Below are 12,824 nucleotides of genomic sequence, written 5' to 3' on the forward strand. Positions count from 1 at the left end.
AATGTTTTTCACAAATGGATGAAGGTTATTGTTAATGGCATAATGAGAAATATTAACATATTTAAATAAACCAGTGTATTCTGACATAGGCCACAAGCGCTCACTTCACATGTGTATTTAAATAGATCTTCTTCTGTAGCACAGCAAAAGCATTTTGGATAAAGTTCGTAAAAGAGCTTATGTTATTTGTAATATCCTGTTTATATATTGTATTATTTAAATCCAACTAACACCTGAAACTTTATCTTTGTGTAAAAGGACATTGTCTTTCTGAAACTTGAAAGGAACACTTACCAGTTAAAACTCGTGTGTTAAAGACAAATTAATTTTTTTGCATATATTTAAGAAAATCTTCATTTTTATAAATCTTAATTATTATAATTGATTAACAAACAATTTTGTTTTCACTGGCCCTGATGTTTGCTTTTTAGATTACTTCCAGCTTTTGAAACACCTTAAGTTCTTTATTATTTCAAGGAAAGTTAAAGTCTTTTGAACAGATGGGAGCATAAGTACATTTGCGTGTCTATTTCTTCCTCTCCACACAGCTGTAAAATCAAGTCAGGACCAAAAGTAATCTGTTTCTTTTTTACTATTATGAATAGAGTGAGAACGATGGTTGCTCACTTCTTGCAGCAGCTGCTGTCAAAAACAAAGTGCAAAAGAAAAAATCCAAGGAAAATGACAGGAGTTGACTATTCGTAATTCCAGGTAATGGGATTCTAGCTCTAACTTGTTCAAGTAGGACATTTTTCTTGTCACTTGTTGGTATTCTTTCATTTCATCTGTTCAGTCATATGCACTACTAGTTTCTTACTTTTGGCATCCGATTGCTCCCTTTATTTGCATTTTTTTTTTTTATTTCCATTACCTGGTGGATTAAGAAAAGGAAGTGCTTGAGGAACTGTTTAACATGTAGGTGGAGGAAGCTCTGTGTCTTTAAATTCTCTGAAGTTAGGAGGTGGATGTAGCAAGAGTGTGTAGTAGAGGGAGGTAGTATGAGTAGGAAGCTACTATTGACATTGTTCTGTTGCAGCAATTTTAGATGGACAAATTGCAGTTGAGAAAATTTCATGACTCGGTAAAATGAGCAATGATGACATCTGTGGATGCAGGTCTGTTCATATCTTTGCAGAGCCTTTAGGGAAATAAATATCTTGGAACATTCGGTGAAGTGAAGCTCACTCAATAAATCAACCTGACACAATAACACTTCTGGCACATGAGCTCTACTTCTCCTCAGCACCACCTACCCCTCTGTGTTTCTGTGCTACCAAATGGTGTCTCCCCACAGGCCCCTAAATCAAATCAGAGCACACAAATACAGTGAGAATTTATTGGGAATTGGTTTTGTTCGGCAAAAACATTACTTATTAGATGAACTGAAATGATAAATTTTGACCCTTTAAGCGCTGAGGAAGTTCAGACAACTTTCTTAAGTCGAAAAGAGAAGAGAAACTTTATGCTAACTTGCAGAAGGTAAATAAATGGAAAGATAAGTTTGCAATCTGTTTTTTCAAAGGGAATATGTAAGTTCCCCAAATGAGATAAGTTAGCTTTTGAACTTTTTAATTAGTTGCTCTATTTGGGAAATACAGTTAGAATCTACAAAGTTCTAGCAATAGGAATCATAAACGTACCACCCTGTTGCACTGGGGCAGTACAACAAGGAGGGTCCCAACCAGTTCACAGGTAGATGCTATTCTTATATAATAACATTAAAACACATTATTTCTATGGACGGAAGCTTGAATGTGTAGAATAGTGTATTCTGACCATTGTTTAGAGTTACTGGAAGCAGATGGCAAAAAGAAAGGGTTCAATGCTTTTTCTCTTATACTTTAGAGAGTTAGAACAGAAACATTTAGAATAAATGAAGAGGCCCTGGGTTAAGTAAAGTAAAATAGGGCTCGGTAAGTAGTTTTGATAAAAGTGTATCGCTTGGCTGGAAAAAAAAGTCTGTGGTATGTTAAATCTTTGTTTTATTCTGAAAAGAAAGAGTACTTTTAAAAATTACAGACGCTTCCCACAGAAGTTGCAAAATGACATTTTCATGAATGAATTTTATGCATGCAGATATACATGCATGCATAAAGTTATATGTCTATAAATATTATATACATATGTACAAACACATAAATTAATTAGGGAGAATTGCTTTGCCATTGGGAGTTGTTTCAACAGATAACTTTCTTATTTCACTGTGATTAATTCCAGTTGTTAAACTCTCAATGATTTAAGAAGTAAACTGATGTTTGAAAGAGCAGTTACTTAAAATGGCAGGAAAAGATGGGGCCTTATTGTACTGCTGTTTTGCCCTCCATCTAAAAAATCTAATATCCTTTTAGATTATTATCTAATTAATAAGATTTCTTTGTAATTAGGTTGAAATTATAACATTTTGTGAATGTCCCCTTACTAAGCAAGACACTTCTTAGAATACCTGCGCTCTGGGGAACATGAAATATCTTTTCTTGAGGGAACTGTAGCAACCTTAAGATTGTTAAACTGGAACATCTGATGGATTTCTGATTGAAATGCCAAATGCTACTTTACAGAAGTGGATTTAAATCTGACATTAACCAATCTGAACAGTATTTTACATCCTATCAAGTTAAGAAAATAGAGATAGTGTAAGTCTATTTTTTTTTTTCCTTTTTATATTTCATTTTGAACCCAGGAGAGTAAGCTAATGGACTTGTTCTTTGCGTTTTGCTGAAGATCTTAAGTTCTGATATTTCATTTGTTTATACTGAGCCAGAAGTTGTTTATAGCATCTTTTACAAGTTATGATGTTTGTCCCTCTCCCTTTTTTATAGGGAATGAAGTTTTAAGGAAAAGAAACACTAAAAATTGGGTCTTCAATTGCAACACAGTTCTGGCAGAACTCCAGACTTTTCCGTATATCTGTTGTCCTGCTTGAAATGTATTAAAGCAAGAAGAGCTGTGCAACCTGCTGAGTGGAATGCAGTTGTATTGTTTGTACTGTTAGGGTTTGTTTCTGTATCTGGAGGAGAAGTATAGTGATAACCAAGGCTTGTCTAGCCCAGGCAGTTTTGTTACTTCAGGATAGTTTTGCAAAGCTTCTGTTCTGTTGTGCAGTGTGAATGCAACTGCATTGGTATGAAGGTGACAAAATGATCCAAGTTTTGTATCGGGAACCACTGTTCCTTTGTCAGTGTGAATTCTTGCATCACAGTGAGATTGGAGTCTAATCTTGAACATGCTCCTATTTTGGTGCAAAGTTGAGGTAAAAATAGTTATCTTGCACTATCGTGTATATATATGCTTGAGAAACGCTAACCCAATCAGTGATGACTTTGTGAACATATGCCAGGTAGAGCAGGCTTTTAATAAAACTTTGATAAGGAACAGTAGAAATTCTAACTGTAACCAATGCACTTGCACTTGTTTGTGTGAAGCAGACAAACTGATGAATGAACGTTTGTCTCGTGATTGGTTTGTCAGTTTTTCCCTTTTGTCCTGAAAGAGAAAAGAGAGGTTGTAGTACTTGAGAAGTGTGGAAATACGTAAACAAAATATAGTTATGTAGAATCAGACTGTGAAGATTTTCTGTGGGGGTGTATGTAGCATCACTGAGGTGGCAATTCCTTGCAGGGGTAAGGGCTGTGATTTGGTCCATTCTCTTCCCTCAAGCCAAACGTTCCCTAATGCAGGAGGTCGCTAAGTCAAATACTATGGAAGAATTTTTAAAACGTCTGAGTAATTGTGTGACTACAGTAACATTTACAGTCATGCGTGTTAAAATGCAGACAATCCGATTCCATGCTTCAGGGTATAAAATTACAATGATTAGGGTTCTGGAAGGAATTTCTCCCTTGTGTGGTGGTACACAACTGACTGCGCCCTGAGTTACTGATGTTTCTTGGAGGCTCTGGGAGTTTACTGGGCTCAGTGTGGTTATATTTCATAGACTATCTACATTTGGTAGACCGATAGCCCAAAAGCTGTGATGAATTTTCTACTGTTATGCATCTGCCTATCTGTGTCAGCTACTGTTTGTTCTAAGTTGGCCCAATGTAAGCTGACGCTGCTGTCAGTAGGGGTTGGACCAGAAGACATCTAGAAGTCTTTTCTGATACAAATAATTTACGATTGCGTGTTTCTGGGGGGTTTTGGTTTTGTTTTTTTTTTTTTTGCCAGTATATAGTATAATGGGCATAACAATATGATGGTATGAAAAACTGAAATTCCAAATAATGAGATCACAGCATAATTTCTAAAAATGTATTCTTCCTTGTTTCCTTCTTTTCTGCCTCTGAAGTACATGATCGTGCTTGATCTTCATGTTTCATCAATTGTTTTTCTGTATCGGTCATTCAACCAAACTTCCTACTGAGACAACTTTGGCTTTTAAAGTTAAGTTAAATTTTCATTGCTTATAAAGGTTTACTACGTTTTTTTCTGTTGAATATCTCATACACACAGGGAGCACGTCAATTTTTTTTCCCTTTGGAAAAAATGCCTTAAGAATTTTCTGTAGAATGATGAAGTTGTCCTTCCTATCCCATCTTCAGGATTCTAGCTAGAGTGTCCTGTTACCATTTTCATATCTGGGACACTAAACTTGGTCAGCACCTATCATTCTAAGAGAGGTCTTAAGTATGAAATAAAACTACCTTTAGAAATGACTAAAAGGTATAGCCTCAACTAGGAGCTCCGTTTGTTTTTCTTTTACGCTGGTTTAAAAAAAAAAAGAAGGTCTGTTTCAAATCCTATTTGTCCCTTATCTCTGTTTGTTCAGTTGTTTTTAATATCACGTACTGAAAGAATTTCAATAGCTGTTTCACCATGAAGTCATTTGTTATCCTTCAGCAGGCCTTTGCCTGCTGAATTGTAAAGCAGCCTCCACTATTTGCATCCTCCAGATGGAGCAGCATATAAACACTCCCAGATATTTCTGGTAAGTATGAAAAAATATCTTATTTGTCCTTTCTGTGAATAAATAAGAGAATGTCAAATTTTATAGACTAATAAATTTGTATGCCGGCACTGACATTGAATCTCTCATGGCCTGCAATGTCACAGACCCTGAGAAACACAATTTTTTTGTTTTCAAATGTATACTAAGTCAAATAGAAGCTCAATAAAAAGCCAGGGAATTTGATTGCATTGTTTATGTCTGCCCAGTAGTCTAATTCAGTTGCAATTTGCTATGAGGAAATACAATTTACATTTTTCCCAGGCTTATTGCATAAGCAATCACTCACATATACATGCATGAGTGTATGTCAAGGACAACTCAAATAATGGGTTAAAGTGTCATTTAATAATATATTCTAATGTCTGTTTTTATAACGAACAAAAAACTTTGCTGTATTACAATGCATTCTTCTAGCTACTGAAAATTAATTCAAATCTTATCATTATTAATATTTTTTATTCCTCTAATTTACAACATAGCCTAAATCTCAATTGCTTTGTGATACAAATGTATGTATCAAGTATCATCACATGCAGCAGTTCCAGACATCACTGTAAGTCTACATTTAAATTCTATTTTAGTTCCTGAAATTAATCTCAATGAGAATTTTAATTTATGTATTTCTAATTTTAAACAGAACACACAATAGAATAACTTATAATGCTCATGCTCATCTAAATAATGAAGCCTGACAGTATCCTCTGTGGTTGAGTAATAGGCTTTTTATATTTGCTAGTTTTCGTAGTTTGTTTTTCAGTTTCTTTCTAAATTAGAAACAGAATAAAAATATACATAGGACATAAAAGTCAATGAATGTATAAAGTGTTAGGGATTGAATTTAATTCACTGTATTTACACATGATAAAATACTCCTTGATTGAATGCCTACTGATTATTTTCTGAACTGTTTGATTTTCAAAACAAAGTTATAATAAGTCCTATGCAATATTTATCTTGTTTCATTAGTGCTGTTAAATGGAAATTAGTGCGATTTACTTGCGTTTTCCAGCATCAGTCTAATTCCTTGAAAATTAACTTTACTTAGTAGGTTTTTACCTAACTGAAGTGAAATGTTTAAAATCAATATTTGAGTGTTTTTTGAAATAGTGCTTAGTAGCAGCAACAGCTCATCAGAGGAGATGGAGGGGACATAGTCGTATGCTAAGAATAAGCATACGTTTTCTCTGTAACGGTTATTGGACAACTTTTTCATTCAGGACATGTTGCTGCTGTTTTTCTTGGAGAAAGTTGCAGAAGATACGCAGTTGGTATGTATGAATATGACAGGCTTTAATTTGGTTTTTATTTAATTCAGTTTTCTTTCATAATGATTGCTGATTTGCCATGTCATAATCTTGATTTATGGCAAATTTATGGCAAATTCTGATTTGCCACCAGGTCATAACTGGTTTGTTTCAATTGCGTGCTCGTGTAAAGAGAAAGCAAACACAATGTACCCTCTACTTGATAAAAAGTCAAATTGTTACAAATAGTAGAAAAGAGGGATGCTGGCAGGAAACAAAAAAGATTGCAGTTTGGAATATTCTGCTGTATCAGGACTCTAGCTTAAAAAAATGGGACATTTTGAGGATGAAACTGGGAAGAAGAAAGAATCAGTTGATTTAATGGGATGCTTTCCAGTGATGTTGGGAGATGTCTAGATGGAATCTGATTTTAATGTCCAAAACAATGTTATCTTCCAGTTTCTGCAAAATAGGCAGCAGATATGGAGAGAGCCCTTGACAATACAGTTCTTGTGAGAGTTACTCTGCTCGTTGTCACCCAGAATAGTCTGATAGTCTCACTAACTTCAGTCATCTAGAAATTAGTCATCTAGTCTCAGCTAGTCATCTGGGTTCTCTGAGGTCATTGACTCTGTCTTTAACGGAGGGAGACACTGGGAGAGGGTGTTGTAAGACAGTTGTGATGAATTGCTCTCTGGGGGTGCTGGTCTCTGTCTCCTCCCTCTCCTTCTCTCTATTTGTTGACTGCAGAGGGAGCTTAGATGACTAACTTGGACCAAATGCCTTGGATTCTCATGGATTCTGCCCTGAGCATCTAGTGGAAGCTGGCTGGCTGGGTAGAGATAAATCATCATCTGGGGGTGCCTATCCATTGAGTTGAAAGTGAATGCAGGCAGATAACTTAATGGGGTAAAATAAAAGTTTCTGATAATAGATATAATGAATATTACATCAGGCACACAACTCTCACTGAGAGCATTTATCCATAGCTTCACATTTTTAATGGAGTCAGAACTGAGCAAAGAATTGCTGTGTGTGTTATGGCCAACAAGCATCTTCAAGATTTCTCACCAGAACAAAACCTTTTCTTTTTCCAAAGCCCTTTTTATGTTACTTGAAGTGCATTTGATTCACTTCAGTACTTTCACTGAAGCTTCATTTTCCTTTCTTTTCTCAACATGCAAGTTTTCTGGGTCATATTCAATCATTGTTTAATATATATGCGTCCCAGCAACATGAATAAGACTTAGGTGGCGTTGGTCACAAAGAGCTGCTTAAAAACTGTCAAGCAATGCTACATACTTGTCATCGCTTTCCTGAGTTCTGTATCAAGACTAGGAAAGCCTCAAAGGCTTGAGGATGGGTAATATGTCTTAATTTTGAGATACAGAAGAATTGTTAACGACCATATGTAAAGAAGGGCTACTACTGTGACTGGTGTCCTCAAAGGAAATGGAAAATGGAATTAGCAGAGGATTGTGCCAGCCTGCACAGGGAGCGGATGCACTGAAAATTGTATGGTTGTTTCATGCACGTCTTGAAATCGTCCTAATTACCCATGCCGTCAACATGCATTTATTTAAAGGAGTACAGGGGTGAAGAAAAATTAAAGGTGTGGACTAAAAGTAGGCCAGAATGCTGCTTTTTCATTAAATCAGTAGTTAAACTTCCCCTGACTTCAGCAAAATCAGGAATAGTTGCATTCACATTAAATACGTGAGATAGCAATTATCATATTTTTTCACATTGTGTATTTGAACACATAACTTGCTTGCATGTCTCTCCTGCTAAAACGTCAGCGAGCTAGACTCACATCGCTGTGCTAGCTGTACTTAAAGATCTTAGTTTTATGTTTCTGAAAATGTCATCTATTCCTTCAATCACTTGTAAGCCCCCTGTAATCTCTTTTTAATGTAAGCGCGCTGGAGTTTTCCCTTTTGTTTGCTGCCCTTGCATTATTTACTTTGATCCGCTGTGAGAAAATCTGAAAGTGTGTTGTCCTAAATGCTAGCATCTCACCAACAAGATTTGAGGCCTTGTACTTCACATTGAAGAAAAAGGCTCTTGTGTGAAGACGCAGGTTTTGTTTAGTTCTCTGTCCCTGGTGGGAGCCTTAATTGCATTTTCTCTCTCACACAGTGGCTGGCTAAGGAGTGCCTGCCTTCCCTGCTGATGCTGGAGTTTTCAAGCTCTATTACTCTGTGACGGAGAAAATTCCTTGGTCCAAGAAGAAAAGACTCAGATTAAAAAAAAAAAAAAGTAAAAAAAAAAAAAAGTGTTTAAGTATTGTCAGTTTACCATGTGTGGTAAACAGAACAAACAATAGACTTGCTTAACCTTCCTCCCCACCCTCTGAGACTCCTCTACAAGTTTTGTATGACCTACTTTATAGAAATCATATCATGTTTAGGATGTTAAATATTATGGAAAGTATAATTCCCTAGGGCAAATAAATTAGACTTCTTGGGAAAAGTGGTAAACAGAAAATTATAAATGCTTTGTGTTCTCTTAATCTGTGCCAGCCCATTCTAATGCATGTTTTATAACCTTTAACTGGAGTTAAAACAAAGCAAAAGTCCACGATTCGTTTTTAAATTCTGTTTCATTTACACTGGGAAAACGTTTGAGATTTCGCATGTTGCAAATAAATATTTAATATTCAAGCATGGTTGTGACAGAGCTTTCTATAAAGTAAGGAGAAGCTTTGCAAGATTTTAAATTGCAGTTAGGACTCATTTGCACTGAATGTTTCCTAACACACTGTGCTGTGCTTTGGTGCACTCTGCACTGGACAGGGCTCTCTAAAATAGCTGCAAATAATGTGAAGAATTAAGGGCTATGTCATTTTAACTTGTGTGAACATGCTGCTGGATGGAAGCATGCTAATATTCAAGCAAGCTTGTATATTTTTAGTAGTCTTATGCATGCCTGTGTCTATGACAGCTTGGTAATTTTTGCACTTTGATCTGCGAATTCATGTCCCACTTAAAAATTCCATATTTTGGAAGGCAAAAAAACCCTTCCTAAGGTAGGAGAAAAAAGCCTCATCTTTTTTTTTTCCCCTGAAATTTTGGCATGTTCTTCAGTGATCCGTGGTTGCTCATGGTGAAACAATGATGTCATAGGTAGGAGATTATTTTTTTGCATTAGTGTTCAGCTGTAAAACCTTTTTATATGGAAGTAGCTTTTGCCTCGCATGTCCATGTCCTCCTTCCTTTAGGATTAGAGTCTACAGAACTTAAATTCTGGAATGATTAAAATAAGTACTTACATTTTTAATCACAGTTATTCTGCACTTAACAACAAATCATCAAGACCTTTGAGCAAAAATTTATTCAAATTTTGGATAGCAAATTTGGACTTTGGGTAGCCCAAAATATCCCTGCCTGCTAATGAATTTTCTGATGTTGTACAGATGACACACTTCACTTTATATATTTCACTGATGGGCTTTTGTTTGTCTGTTTGTTTTTCCAAGATGTTTAATTCTTAAACACAATTTATCTTAAAGAATTATCTCACTTACTGTACATCTTGACAGTAGAGATCACCCAGGACGCTTTTGATAAACAGCTCTTGGGTATGAGCCTGAGGCTGTTGAAAGGATTCTGAGTTGGGGAGGGGGAAGAAGGGCCAAGCTCTGGAGTTCACTTCTGTGATTAGTCTCACAGAGCTCAAATTTGTTGGGCACATTACAAGATCTATCTGTCTTAAGGAAAAATTAAGTTTTTCTGGGAGAAAGTAAATTTCTCCTGTGATTTGGCAGGAGTCTGTTTTGATGTGATTTGGCAGGAGTCTGTTTTGCTGTAGAGGGGCATTTTAAAGGCATCTCACTACAGAGATGCCTAGAAGAATCCAGCTTCAGAAGTAGTTCCGGAAGGGGCAAAATAATTGCACTTTTCTTCACTTGCAAACCTACTCAGAGGGTGGATAAACATGTTTTTCTTCACATAGATATCTGTTGTTATAAAGGTCTCAGTGCAAATATTAACACTTGATAAACATCTTGATGACTCGCAGTTTTTCATGTAGTATTCAGAGGATGCTTAAGACAACTGTCTGCTCTGTTTACTGAAAATATATTGGAAAAGATCTGAAACAGTGTATTCTTCATGGTCTGCTATGTGTTTTTAGAATGTACAGAAAGACCAATCAAATAACTTCCCATTACATTAGGAAAAAAAATTCTTCTTTTTTTAGTAATCCCAACCATTGCTAAATATACACTTAGTAGAAGAATGATATACTTAGGTCTTTCTCAGTTCTCTGATCTCAAAGAATATGTAGTTCATCTAGTTCTTCAGCCTTCCTCTGCCCCCATCACATCATGCTTGCATTCATACCCAATATACAAGGCATTTATCCCTTACCGCAGTGAACATGTAAAACTGTTAGATTTTGAAGATTCTGAACATTTTCACTGAGGCTTTTAATCAGTTCTAAGATACTCATACAAATAGCTTATTATGTAGATCCTTTTGTCTTCCCAAAGTATTTTTAATAGTCTTAGCTTTGGTCTGACTGAAAGAAGATATCTTTCTGTTGTATGAAGTATTTCTTATTGATATTGAAATAAAAAAAGAGGTTCTTTTACATCTATGCTTTTGGAAGACATCAAACAGCGTGATATTCTTTCTCTCTCCTGGTTAACTCATTTTAAAATAGAAAAATAAAGAAAATCAGTTTCTTGTTCTTATCAATGTCCTTTTTAAGCATTGTTAAGGTTTGTAAGGTCCCAGAAATGTGCCTTAAGTAGATGTGAAGAAGAGTACTGCATAAAAGGAATCCTGTTTCTCAGGTGGATCACATGCATTTGCATTAAATATTTTTTTTTTTAAGAAGATAAAAATAATCTGAATGGTATAATTATAATTCTTCTGTTACATTAACAAACACTGTAGCTTTGATGCTTCTTTATTCGTCAGATGGAAATTACACCTGATCAGAGTAGAAGTCTCTTCCACTTCTGTTATGCAGGTGATTTCCATCCTTTTCTTGGTTCAGAGTGCATTCCCTGAACAAGATGTAAAAATCTGAACTATACCTGTAATTTTTTTCCCCGCTTCCATCTGGAAAGGTGCTCTGAGCAGTCCTATCCTAGAAAGACGTATTAACTTTGTTTGCGTTTTAATTCAGTTGTTCTTCTGCTATTCCACTGAGATGTACTTCTAGTTTTTATTTATTATAGTATTATAGATAAGAAATTATTAACTGGAATAGCAATATTATAATCAAAAGGATGGTCAACCACAGGTTTGCAGCGCTGGAATGGAGATTGCTGCATAGGAAACTACCTATATACCAATAAGAAGAACTCTCATAGTGTGCTGAGACATTTTACAGCTTCTGTGTTTCTTTATTCTTTTGTTAAATGTAGGTAAGTCCTCGGGTGCCTTACTGTGGGCAAAAGCTTTCATGAGCACCTCAGCACTTAAACATAGCTTTAAAATTAACGTCTGGTAGAACGCTGAGCATGTATTTGAGCAATGTAGATCTGGAAACCTTTCTCTTCTGTGGCTTTATAACCCACGTGACACTAAGGGATGGTGCAAGTTGAATTTTTTCCATCCCAGTTTTACAACAAAATCCCTGAACAGTTGGGTGAATATGGATATCTGATAAGAGTATGCTTATAATAATAATTAAAATAATAGTAATGTCTTAAGTCAGTAACTATTGCCTGTTTACTTGTAAGCAAGTGACTAACCCAATCTCAGTTTCGCTCTCCCTTTACATAATTACTTGTTGGAAGGGCTATAATTTGGTAAGAAGAGAAAAAAGACGTGACTTGACACTGCTCTTCATAAAGGTGGGTGGAACTGAGACTGAGGGCAAATGTCTGTTGCTCTTTTTTTTCTTGTGATACCTTATTTTGATTCCTGTTTTAAGCATTAACCTTTGAAGACTACCTTTGCTGATATCATCTGTTTGTTTCTGCTGAGTCAGTCTACCAGCTTATAAAATATATGTATACATAAACTCATGTAACCAAAGGCACTGTTCTGTTCTAATTGAATTCAGTGGCAGATCTCTCAACGATTTGATTAGTTGGTTGAACTGCATAAAACAACATCTTCCACTTTTTGTAAAAGAAATTTTTGCAAACCTTTTATTTTTCTGCTTGGTTTGGCACCTTGCATCTATCTAAGGAAAGATGGCACATTCACATAGCAATATGCAATAGGCGTTGATTGTCTATGTCCAGCAGGATATTTTTTCCCAAGGATTATGAGTAGATATAACATCTAGTCAGCTTTCGTATAGGTAGATTACAAGTCTTAGAGGGGAGAATGTTTGTCATAAGTATGTGAAAGGCCTTTCTAGCTGAATTATAGTATCATATTTTAAACAGTGAATCATAAAAATCCACGGCTAAAAGTACCTAGAGTAATGATTTTAGTCTACCTCTTGCCCAAATATGTGGTTCACTTTCCTAGGCCATTCGTGAAATGTTTGTGTGACCTGTTTAATATAAACTGATGCAGCAGAACTATTTTTAAATATGTTAGATTTCTGAAAGTTTACAGCTGGTCTCCAGAAAATGACGTACACACATATAAATACATAAAAGAAGAATACATAAGTTGACTTACAGTTCAGATTGTAGGAGTGAAAGAAGTATTTTCTTCTTCTGT

The 12,824-nt window shown here is 35.6% G+C and overlaps 1 protein-coding gene and 1 long non-coding RNA gene across 2 annotated transcripts in view; both read left to right on the forward strand.

Annotated features, from left to right (window-relative positions):
* The window catches only part of LOC148055868 (uncharacterized), a 47,168-nt gene extending 41,700 nt beyond the window's left edge, over window positions 1-5,468 (forward strand). The window contains exons 2-3 of the long non-coding RNA XR_015704650.1: window positions 4,837-4,924; window positions 5,425-5,468. This is a non-coding gene — a long non-coding RNA (uncharacterized LOC148055868). The remainder of the gene's footprint in view (window positions 1-4,836; window positions 4,925-5,424) is intronic.
* The window catches only part of DACH1 (dachshund family transcription factor 1), a 366,376-nt gene that overhangs the window by 64,015 nt on the left and 289,537 nt on the right, over window positions 1-12,824 (forward strand). The window lies entirely within an intron of this gene.

Source organism: Nipponia nippon, unplaced genomic scaffold, assembly GCF_047370975.1.
Source record: "Nipponia nippon isolate SJK-2023a ecotype South Korea unplaced genomic scaffold, ASM4737097v1 scaffold_2, whole genome shotgun sequence".
Taxonomy (NCBI): Eukaryota; Metazoa; Chordata; class Aves; order Pelecaniformes; family Threskiornithidae; genus Nipponia; species Nipponia nippon.